The sequence below is a fragment of the Arvicanthis niloticus genome, chromosome 25 (assembly GCF_011762505.2).
Source record: "Arvicanthis niloticus isolate mArvNil1 chromosome 25, mArvNil1.pat.X, whole genome shotgun sequence".
In the NCBI taxonomy this organism is placed as follows: Eukaryota; Metazoa; Chordata; class Mammalia; order Rodentia; family Muridae; genus Arvicanthis; species Arvicanthis niloticus.
The window spans coordinates 36,070,287-36,083,282 of NC_133433.1; positions in this window are offsets into that span (position 1 = coordinate 36,070,287).

Here is a 12,996-nt window from a genome sequence, read left to right on the forward strand (position 1 = left end):
TTGATGGAGAAACCAAAATATTCCATGACAAATCCAAATTTACACAATATTTTCCCACAAATCCAGCACTTCAAAGGATAATGGATGGAAAACTCCAACACAAGGAGGGAAACTACAACCAAGAAAAAGCAAGAAAGTAATCTTCTAACAACCACAAAAGAAGATAGTTACACAAGCATAATTCTACCTCTAATAACAAAAATAACAGGAAGCAACAATCATTTTTTTTCTTAATATCTCTTAATATCAATGGACTCAATTCTCCAATAAAAAGACATAGACTATCAGACTGGACACATAAACAGGACCCAGCATTATGCTGCATACAGGAAATGCACCTCTGTGACAAAGACAGACACTACTTCAGAGTAAAAGGATGGAAAACAATCTTCCAAGCAAATGGTCTCAAGAAACAAGCTGGAGTAGCCATTCTAATATCAAATAAAATTGATTTCAACCAGAAGTAATCAAAAAAGATAAGGAAGGACACTACATACTCATCAAAGGAAAAATGTACCAAGAAGAACTTGAAATTCTGAACATCTATGCCCCAAATGCAAGGGCACCCACATACATAAAAGAAACTTTACTAAAGCTCAAAGCATACATTGTATCTCACACAATAATAGTGGGGGATTTCAACACCCCACTCTCAGCAATGGACAGATCATGGAAACAGAAACTAAACCGAGACACAATGAAACTAACAGAAGTTATGAACCAAATGGACTTAACTGATATCTATAGAACATTTCATCCTAAAATAAAAAAAATATACTTTTTTCTCAGCACCTCAAGGTACCTTCTCCAAAATAGACCATATAATTGGTCACAAAACAGGCCTCAACAGATACAAAGAGATTGAAATAATCCCGTGTACCCTATTAGACCACCATGGACTAAGGCTGGTCTTTAATAACAACAACAACAACAGAAAGCCCACATACACTTGGAAACTGAACAGCGATCTACTCAATGATGACTTGGTCAAAGAGGAAGTAAAGAAAGAAGTTGAAGACTTTTTAGAATTTAATAAAAAGGAGGACACATCATACCAAAACTTGTGGGACTCCATGAAAAGCAGTACTAAGAGGAAAACTCATAGCTCTAAGTGCTCACAAAAACAAACAAACAAACAAACAAACTGCAGAGAGCATACACTAACAACTTGACAGCACACTTGAAAGCTTTAGAACAAAAAGAAGCAAATATACCCAAGAGGAGTAGATGGCAGGAAATAATCAAACTCAGAGCTGAAATCAACCAAGTAGAAACATAAAGAACTATACAAAATATCAACAAAACCAAGAGCTGGTTCTTTGAGAAAATCAACAAGATAAATAAACCCTTAGCCAGATTAATCAAAGGGCACAGAGACAGTATCCAAATTAATAAAATCAGAACTGAAAAGGGAGACATAACAACAGAAACTGAGGAAATTTAAAAAAAATCACCTGATCCTACTACAAAGGCCTATACTCAACAAAATTGGAAAATCTGGATGAAATGGACAACTTTGTGGGGTGGGTGTAACTCCTGGGGTAAGCGCTGAGGCCCAAAATCTGCTCAGTACTCAAGTGCAGACAGGATGATGCCCAGGTTAGAGCACCTGGGATCCCTGCTTCCTCTGGGTTCTTAGAGATTGGGGGCAGAGTTGCTACCCAAGATCTGCTCAGTGATCTGGCCCAGACTGGAAGGAACTGGATGCACAATATCCTTAGTCATCAGGGAAATGCAAATCAAAACAACCCTGAGATACCACCTCACACCAGTCAGAATGGCTAAGATAAAAAATTCAAGTGATGGTAGATGCTGTCGAGGATGTGGAGAAAGAGGAATACTCCTCCATTGTTGGTGGGAATGCAAACTGCTATAACCATTCTGGAAATCAGTCTGGCGGTTCCTCAGAAAATTGGACATAGCACTACCTGAGGACTCAGCTATACCACTCCTGGGCATATACCCAGAAGATGCTCCAACATACAACAAGGACATATGCTCCACTATGTTCATAGCAGCCCTATTTATAATAGCCAGAAGCTGGAAAGAACCCAGATGTCCTTCAACAGAGGAATGGATACAAAAAAAATGTGGTACATTTACACAATGGAGTACTACTCAGCTATTAAAAATAATTAATTCGAGAAATTCTTAGGTAATGGATGGAACTAGAAAATATCATCCTGAGTGAGGTAACCCAACCACAAAAGAACACACATGGTATTTACTCACTGATTACCGGATGTTAGCCCAAAGCTTGATATAGCCAAGATTCAACTAACTGACCAGATGAAGCTCATGAAGAAGGAAGACCAAGTGTGGATGCCTTGGTCCTTCTTGGTAGGAGTGACAGAATGCTCAAGAGAGCAAATAAGGTGACAAAGTGTGGGACAGAAAGTCAAGGAGGGGCTATCTTGAGACCACTCTACCTTGATATCCATCCTATGTGCAGCCTCAAAGATAGACATCCGATATGGATGTCAGGAAGTGCATGTGGACAGGAGCCTGATGCAGCTGTCTCCTCGAATTTCTGCCAGAGTCTGACATATCCAGAGGTGGATGCTCGCAGCTACCCATTGATCTGATCAAGGGTTCCCAATGAAGAAGTTAGAGGACTGAAGGAGCTGAAAGGGTTGGTGGCCCCAAGAGGAGAGCAACAGTGCCAGCCAACCAGAGCTCCCCAGGGTCTAAACCACCAGCCTGGGAGCACAATGGGAGGCACCCATGACTTCAGCTGTATACTTAGGGGAGGATGGCCTTGTCAGGCATGGGTGGGAGAGGAGATCCCTGGTCTCAGGAAGGATGACCACCAAGCGGGGAGGAATTCGAGGGTGGGGAGAGGGGAGGGGGAGTAGGTGGGGGCACACCCTTGTGGAGGTGGGAGGTGGGATGGGATATGGGGTTCTGAGGTGGTGCGGGGGAATGGGGTGAGGGGATAAAATATGAAATGTATTTTAAAGAAATAATATATATATAAACTTAGTGACAAAGATAGAATGAGCATTTAGAAGAATTTTGAAGTAATTCAGTAAAATATATTCAATTAAAAGCTTGTCTTTTTAAAAATTAGGTAGTACCCAAATAGTAAACTAGTAACCTTCAGAGTAAAATGTTATCTATGGCATTCTTTGTAGTTTGGGATGCCATCAAAGACTATAAATCCTGGAGGGGAATGTTGCTTTACGAAAGGCATGTTAATAGTGGAGGGTTATAAGAAAAAAATGAGCATTCTCACTTTTTCTCCTTCTGAGAATCTGAGCTCTCAAGTTGAAAATCTTAAGTGTGAACGATGACTGTTTTGTCGCTGCATGAACTTTGACATGACAAGAAATTTCACTCTTTTTCTCTGAATGTTGATTTTGATGGGTATCAGTAAGAGGAGGATAACAGGATGTAGAGCAGAATGGTTGGCACTTAGGAAACTCCAGCAGAGTTGGGCTGGTGTCACCATTACAGTGATTAATACTGATGTCGTTGTCACTCTTGCCCCTAAGCAGCAAAAACATGACAAGTCTTACATCAGAAAAATTTAGAGCAATTGAGGCACTTCCTAGAAGGCAATGCTAATTCTTAAAGTATGGCTTTCAGAATGGCATATTTCCAGCTGAATAATGAACTTCTTTCATAGCTGTATTATGGATATTTTAGAAACTCACAACTGTGTTCATTCTTGCCTAGAAAAATGAATACATTTCACCAGAAATTAATTTTTCAATTCAAGGTGTTTATAAAATCTCCAATTGAGAATTTTACCTGTACCATTACATGTACATAATTCTTTAGAGTAATGAAAGTTTTTTCCCTTCTTACAACCATATACAATAGCACAACAGAACTGATACCTTTTTATTTAGAGAGAGATATAAATGAGTGTATAACTTCCCCTTCTCTGAGAAGGTAATGAGGGGAGGGATTTATAAGGGTGGGATTGAAAGGAGGGGGACAGTGATAGGAATGTAATATGAATAAAAAGTGAATTGTGAAAATGAGTTTATAAAAGAGATTCAATAGGGAGGCAAGGAAAAAGCAAATTACTTTTAAGGAAATTGAATACTTTTTTTTGCTGAAAACTACATGATGTGCAATTTCTAGATAGTTTTTAAATTTACATTTCAGTGGCATTCACATTGTGCAATACACAGACTAAATAAAAATAGATTGAAATACTTGATAAAAAAATCTGTCATTCGTTTCCTAATTGACAGCAGGGAGCAAAGAAGATGCCTAGAGAAATATGGCAGAAGGTAGAGTTGCCCAGGTAACTGTGTGCCTCTCCAGACCCTTAAATGAGATCCCTTTTTACTTACCTGGGTCAATAAGCTGCAACCAGAATAAATTTTATCTTCATATTAGGTTCCTTTTTATTGAGATTATAAGTACATCAATTCCAGGAGTGATGAGGGAGTAGGGCAGAATGATGGTGCCATCTAACAGATTTATTGTTCAACTGTCCTAGTACAAAGGAAGATGTCTTAAAGAGATTTTTGTGCCCCTCCCTTCAGATATTAGACTATTGAACCAATGAATTCTCCTCAAACTGCAATTTTCCAGGAATCTCATGATGGGAGAAGGAAAAGATTGAAATCTTGTGCCAGCCTGAAAGCAACTTGTCCCTTTAGAAAGCATTTCACACCGTTAAAGCAGCGTGTAGACAACCATGTAGGAGAGTGGAGCTTAGAAATGATGACTCAATGGATAGAGGACTGCTTATTTATGTGCATACTGTGCCTTCTCATTGAACCCAATTCCCATGCCAGGACCCTAACAGTGACTTATGGCTGGGCCCTGGACCTCTCTGCTATTCTGCCCAGTATAGCTGAAATGTAGCTCTCCTTTTTCTGTTTTTCATTATTAACTGTATCTTTGCTTGTCTGGTTGCAGACTGTCCCAGGCTACTAGGCTTTGGGCTCTGATGGTAACAATGGCTGTGAACTGTGATGAACCATGGCTGGGGAGGAGATATGTGTTTTCATGTGGTAGCTGACAGTAGCAAGAGGAGATCAGATGGAAAAGGAAGATCAAATGTACATCTGCCACAGGGACTTTTAAAAGCCCCACTTTTCAGAGACTTTTCTTATTGTCTAGCTTCAGTTGGCAACAGCTGTATTTTATGTCTGTTGGAGAAATGACAATTTAAGACTTTTGCTGTTGTTTATTTTTGACTCTTGCAAACATCCTGTCCTTGGTTAGTTTTTAATCACCTGTGTCCAAAGGCTTTTCCTTCAGGTTGTTTTTGAGGACCTTAGAGTTAATTCACTTCTTTTTACGCCACTTCGGTGATTGCCATTGGCTTCTTGCTGCCCTGTTTAGGCGGCTGTTTGGTCACATTCCAGTTTTATTGAATTATTTTTTGTGAGTGTATGTCATTTTTTATGACAAAGTTTGATTATTTGTTATCTTCCACCTGACAAAGGAGATAGAAATGTCTTGGTCTTTGTGCTCTGTTCAAGCACTAGAATTCACTTGATCTTTTGAGACAACCAACCAACCAACCAACCAATCAACCAACCAACCAACCAACTAACCAACCAACCAACCAACCAACCAACCAATGAACAGACAACCCCTACAATCTTTGAAAAGATAGGTCTTTATTGTGATGTGTGCAACCATAAAAATATTAACTTTAATAGTTTGATGCCAGGGAGAATTCCTTTAGAAACCTGTGGTGTTTCTGAGAAATTATGGATCACATCTGAATCTGCCTGCACATTTCCTAAAATAATTTTATTAGCAAACCTTGAGGTGAGAGGTGATTCACTTTTCATTCTTTAAAAGATGGAATTTGGTAACAGGTACTGGTGTATTATTGTGATAGACTTGACCATGTTGTCTGAAGGGATATGAAAGACTTTGTGATTTTAGAATAGAAAGTAGCTGAAAACTTTAAGCAAGGCTCCTACCATCCTAGTAGGAGTGTGGAAGACAGTAGTGCTGAGGGTGATTTGGACTATGGAGGCCTGGTTCAAGAGATTTCAGAGGGGAAGAATGGCCCAGAGACAATTTTTATGATGTCTTGGCAAAGATTGGTTTCTTTCTTCCTGAGATTAAATTGGAGAGCTTTGAATTAATGTTGTTGGCAGAGGAGATTTCCAAGTATTGACTAGAGAGTCTAGCATTGACTGTGACAAGTGATTACTAGTGATCACTCTTATGCCGATCTACAATAAAAAGCAAAAATAAGGCAAAAAGAAATACAAGCTGTAGAATTTGAGGAGAGAAAATAGCACTGGGAAACGAAATTTTGGAGCCAAGTCTTAAGCTCTAGGATACAAATGTTTAAAGGGAGGCCTGATTCCAAATGGATTACAGAGAGTGGTATCCTCAGGGCAAGACCCACCCAGCTAATCTTCCAATTTATGAAAAGAAATTAAAGGAGAGCTTAAGCATCGTAATTCAAGAACAGGTGCCAAGTTACATAGCAAACAGGCAGATGAACTTGGCAGCTTTGTTCACATGGTTCTGAATTTAGAGTAAAGAAAGATACAGAAAAAGATCTGGGGAATCTTTCTCTGAGGTTAAGAAAAGCTGCTGGGGCCACATTTATGACAGAAGAGAGTCTGCATGGAGTCCTGGAGAGGACACTAAAGCTTTGAAGGTGAAACATGGATTTTGTTGGAGATGCCAGAGCTGTGGGATACCTGTGAAGTAGAGCTCACAAGATGTGAAACCAGCCTAAGGGACAGAACTTTGTTTCAGTCAACAAAGCTGGAAAGAAGAGCCATCTTATAAGCCCTTTAATACCAGACTTGGAGTTATGAAATTTGGAGTTTGCCCTTCGGGACTTTGGTCTTGCTTAGGGCTGGTAGCTCTTCACTATGCACCCATTCTGCCGTTTTGGAGTGGTAATGTATATTCTGTGCCATTGTATGCTGGAAACATGACTACTTTCCCCAAATCCTCTTTTGGGATAGGTAAAAGCTCCCAGGGTCTTCTCTACTTTCTCATGTGTGTCTTTATTATGAGTGCGTCACTTTCTCCTTAACCCTTTGGCCTTAACTCTATACTAATATATCGTTAATAAAAACCTCCAACTCTGCTCTATTGTAAACCAGCTAGTTCCATAATTATTGTCAGTATCAAATATAAAAATCTTGATTTGGCCTGAGTTGGGGTCCTAAAAAAAATTAGAGAAATTCCTCAGGCTGCCAAGGGAGGAAGTGTGTTGTTATGTTTTCTTTCCCTTACTGATGATGGTTCTTGGAATTCTAAACATATTGTCTAACAGTAGTAGAGACTCTATGATAAAGAAACAATATACTAATACTCCCTGTTATGGCAAATATCCTGTTTTTTTTTTTTTTAACCCCATTTAGACCATATAGTTCAAAAATAAAAGACACAAACCTTTAGAATTATAATAAGTCTAAATCATGAACGCTTGGCAGGTATCAACCCTCAATACTATTTTCTGTACATTTCTGTCAACAACCCCGTGAGATCACTTGTCATGTTCTGCCTGGGCAGCTCCTACTCCATCAGTATGACTGTCATTGCCATGTGCTCATGATCCACCTACTGCCATCATGACTTCTCCCTTTTGCCTCCTCTTTTCTCTTCCTCATGGTTGTTGCTTGAGACCTGCACCTGAGGCTATCACGCCCTACCTACTTCTCTTCTGTCCAACTACAGGCTGTAGGCATCTTTTGAAACCAATCAGGGATAACTTTGGGGATGAGGCTTACACAAAATAGCTGGTATAAGTTAGGATCTGCTCATCTTGGGGCAACCTGGTCTTGAGATACAGTATTTAGCATTTGAATACATAGCAGCACCACCAACCCATTACACTTTCTCCTGTCTGAGTCAATTATAATGGTCCTCACAGTCATTTGGATAGGAAAACATTCTTAAAGAAAGGTGTCTGTTCCATAGATTTTAGAAATGGTATACCATCTGCCTAAGACATAGGTTAGCATAGTTGCATTTTCCACATGTTTTCTCTTGGCTACTTTAGAGCTTCTACCACAATGGTCTCTCTGTTCATTCCTACTCCTTTAGAATATTCTTTACAATGATCTTTCTAGCCACTCTTATCCTGAGAGGAATGATATAGGCTGATTCTATGACAGGCTTCAAATTGGCAGTTAAGGAGACTAGGCCTAAATTTCTGTTTCCAAGGACTGAGCAAGTCCAGGCAAGTTGGTTACTGAAAAAACAAACAAACAAACAAACAAACAAACAAACCCCACCCAGGTTTCAGGCAGCTAGTCAGAAGCTGCCCTGCTACCTGGCCTGAGCCAAGGACAATAGGTCAGCAGCAGTTTCCAGACTTCCCCAGTAAGCTTCCAGCCCAATGCCTCGGTAATGGTTCTAGAATTTTCGTAGAGATTGACCCAAGAGATTAAACTAGAGGTCATCTATCCTGGATTTTCCCTAATGTGTTTTAAATTAGGCCCTCGAGCTCACTTTGGGGTCTCTCTATCTTGGTAATGGGAAACTCCAGCATGCTGGACTTCTGCAAAATATAACACTCTTTTATACTATACTTTATAGTTTACATACTATTTGACTCCGGGGATATCATTCTTCAGTAAATCATGGACCCTTATGATCCCTTGGGAATATTCTTTTCCCCAAGTCTCTCTGGCCATTGGCCACTCTAATCTTTTAAAAATGTTTGCCTTCACAATGATTTCTCTTGCAACAGATGATATGATTCTCACCCCTTGAGAATACTTCCTCCATAGTGGTCTCCCTGATCATGGCCTACCCTGATCTCTTGAGGCTTCTTCGTCAATTCTATAATGATCTTATATTCTAAGTTACATTCAATATCCTATTCCTTTTGTCTTGTTTTGTTTTGTTTTTTGGTTTTTTTTTTCAGGAAGATCTCCAGACATGGAAGCTAAGGGGATGCCACTGTTCCCCACCTCTTAAATATTACAAAGTAAATTCATACTCACTTTAGTGTGACAGTGATATGTTGCCACTTAAACTTCTCTTTTCAGAGCTGCAGGAATAGTTTGAATCCTGATGTCTGTTGGTAGGAAGGACAGGTCTTTCCTCTATTGTTTTGCAAAGTGCCTGGCATGAATTTTCTCTTGAAGTATCTAGTAAGGTGGTAAGCAAATAAGATACTTGTTAGTTGTTATAAGTCCGACCGCAGCAAACAGACCACTCCAGACCACACAGTTCCAAGGGGAGGAGGGTTATTCAGGAGATAGGGCAAAGGTGGGGGGAAGAAGATGGAAGAAGAAGAGAGAAGAGAAGTAGAGGCCGGCCATGACCATGTGGAGAGAGAGGAAGGGGGGAGGGGACAGAGAGGCAAGAGGGTAAGAGTAAGATATTAAAGATTAAGAGAGTAAGAGAGTGAGGAGGGGGCAAGCAGTCTCCTTTATAGTGGACCAGGCCTACCTGGCGGTTGCCAGGTAACTGTGGAGGTGGAGTTTAGACAAAATACTAACAATACTGATCAAGAATAAATTGAACATAATTGAGAATAAAAAGAATTACATTTCACCTGAGGTTAATAAGGATGGAAATTAAGAAAAACAGATCCAAGAAGTCTTAAAAATGTACTCTAATACTTTTCAAAATGACAAATGTATTTACAGCCTTAAACACCAAGGCAGTTGGAAATAGAGTATTTTAGACAGAAATTATGACTGGGGTTAGTAACTGTTGAGTTCTCATAAGAAAGGAACTGAGTACAGTCTGTTTGGGGGGCATTTGGGCAGAAGGAATTCCTTTTTCAGGTCATCAGAAGTTAACAATATCTCAAACACTCAGAGTTGAGGCTGTCATTGTGCAGTTTAGAGTCGCCTTCAGACTAAACATGTCCTCCTACTTTTGATTTAAAAGACTCAACAAGTGATACAGTTACCATAAAAGTTGTTATAGTTATCCATCCTAACAGGAATAAGAATATTCTAAAAACACTATGGTCTTTCTATTAGGTATTAGAGTGTTGAAACAATGGTCTTCAATAGGGTGGAATTTTCCATCCTAAAAGAAGGAAAAGTCCATACTTGTTGCTAGCTAGAGGAGAATCTTGTTTTCCAGATGCTGATTTCATACAACTCTGATAATTTGCCAGGTTAACTTGCAGGAAAGTCTGGAACATAGACAATTGCCCTACTATGATTTTCTGTTACTATTATTAAATACTGACCAAAAACAACTCAGGGAGGAAAGGGCTTATTTCGGTCTACAGGTAGTTCATTGCTAAAAAGACTTCAGGTAGGAACCAGGAGACAGGAACTGAAGCATAGACCATGGAGGAGCACTATATGTTAGCTTCCTTCCTATGAATCACCCAATTTCTTCTATATTTTAGGACTATCTGGCAGAAGTGACACTACCAATAGTGGGTCACCCTCCCCAGACCAAATGTTATTTAAGAAATCATTTCCAAAGTAGGCTTTCAATTGAATCCCTTTTTTTCTTCTTTCCCATGTGACCACATTAAATACATCTTATTTCTCATTCCTTTTCTCTTTAGTAGGAATATTGAGGATAGGTGACTGAACCTAGCTGTAGAGTCTTCTATGTTTCCAAGCTTTGAACATCAACGCTAATAACTCTACACTAATTTGACGTTTTTCTTTAATCAGTAGGTCCCAAAAGAGTTTTGAATGAAATCATGGAAGAATCAAATAAATGCTCAACACACATTGCTGCTCCAGACAAGCAGAATGTCTAAAGATAATGCATCTCTCTCTCTCTGCCTACCAAAAGGCTCATTCTGCATACATAGTAAGCTTAGCTTTGCCAAAGTCACCCTTGTTTTTGATAATACAAAAAGTCAGAAATATTTTGCACGGAAAATATAAATCTCAGTTGGTAATAAGGTCTGTGTTTCATATGAAATGTCAGGTGTGGGGTGGGGTTGGGGGGTGGGCATAACCTATTTCCCAAACTCCCATGGGGCTCTTAGTCAGAAGAGAGTCCTGTTAAGAAAAGGTAGATTGGGCTGGAGAGATGGCTCAGCTGTTAAAGGATAGGCTCACAACCAAAAATATAAGAAAAGATAGATTGACAGAGAAAAGCAGGCAATTTTAGTAACAGATGCATGCGAATACTGGAGACAGAATTGTTTCTCTTTGAAAACTAACGTCCTCTCAAAACAGTGGCTTGGAACTCTGTCTTAAGTGGGATTCCAACAAAGAGCAATATATTTTAGAATGACAGACAAAGGAACAAAAGATGCTAGGCCCAGATGGAATGTGCTAAATCCCACGCTGGGTTCTACTGGCTATTGGCTAGGCCTCTAACCTGATAAATAGCTATTTCCATGGACTGGGGTTTTTGATCTTTTCTGTAGGAAAGAACTGGAACAGATATGAAAGGCTTTTTGTCTCTATGAACCTCTGTTCTGTAATTAGGCAGACTGAAAGGAAGAGAACTCTTCTGTATTCTGTCACTTTATTCAACAGTGCTTAATTGTTTTATTTATAATGTATTTTGTGGCCTTGAGGATAGAACCCAGGGCCTTGCACATGCCTGGCAAGTACTTCTATACTGAATTCCACCCACGGTCCTACATTTTAGGGAAAGATAGTTTGTTTTTATCATATATTTCTATACATTGTCCTATAGAAGATGAACTGAAAAGGAGGGAAGAAGGAAGAAAATAAGATAAGAAAAAAGGGATGAATAAAAAACAAAATCAAAGTCTAAGTAAATACTGGGGAAGGAAAACCAAAAGATTCCACAACAGACAAACATGGCCAATATTTATATAGCCTGTTTATTGTAGCTTTAGGAATTTGGGAGTACAGAAATACTAATATTTACTCAAAGAGCCATAAAGCCTCTGCGTTAAGAGAATTTCTCCAAGAACATTTTATATCTGTTGATTTATAAAACTGTAATATCTAAGTCTCATGTACCATAAACAAGTGTTATTTCAATGTTGAAGCAGATATTTGGTCTTCAAGTGTGAGATTCTGAAATCTAAGAAACTGCTTTTTGGAAAAAGAAGTTTATTTCTTTCTATTATGATGGATTTCTTTGGATTCCACAGTAGAAATTTCTTATGTGCTAAGGAGTGGGTTTTCTGAGGCTTACTAGGGGTGGCATGATGTCTTGGGCCTATAGGCAGTCACATTTGTGACTTAACTGAGAGAGTAGAATGCTCTCAGCTGTTGTAATAGATCATGGTAATTATTACTGAATATAAAGAGTCTAACAGTCTCTGCTTTAAAACAAGCAAGGGGATAGGTGGATAAATTGGTGAAAGGAAGTACATCTAGAAAAAGTTAGGCCTGAAGAAAATAGAGACTTTTCTGTTTGAAATTTCCATTGTGGGTAGTGGGGGTAATGTGAAGTATAGGGTGTGAAGGACTTCTGTGGGGCACAGTAGATTATCATAAGACAATGGACATAAGAACTCCACCTTGAGAAGAGCTCTTTTCTCTAGGGTGTTGTCTTCTTTACTTCTTTTGAAAAGTCAACTAGGATCTAGGACCTTAACCTTCTGGAAGAGCACACATTATATCTCAGGAAAGTTAATTATTTCTAAATGTCAATTCATATGAGCTGAAGCAAAAAGAAGGTATTACAAAGAACTCCCAGTTTAAAATCTAGAGCTGTGTTAAGGAAGGCACAAGTGACTGTTCCCATCCACTTTGCTGCAGAGAGATAATATATACATGCACATCCTGCAGAATCCTTTGATGAGCATCTGTTCTGAGTAACTCCTGAGTCTGTATCTCTGCTTGAGATTCAAAGACCCTCAGATTTTAGCTGTCCTTTCTTAGTGAGCACAATATACAAAAAAATAAATATTTTCCAGATGAGCTTGCTGAATGTGTATCCAAAGCTATCTTTGTCTGGTTATTCCATTAAATGTTTAAAACAGCTAGCCAACTCAGAGAAAGGCTGGGAAACAGAGTGTCAATGTCTGTACCAGACGTCAGCCCCAGCACACCAAAATACTTGATTCTGTTTCTCTGAAATTCTCATATAAGAATTGTTAATGTATTTCCTATTTTATCTTTTAAAATGTCAGCATAAGTAAAGGGATGATAACTGACAGTGAAACATGTTATA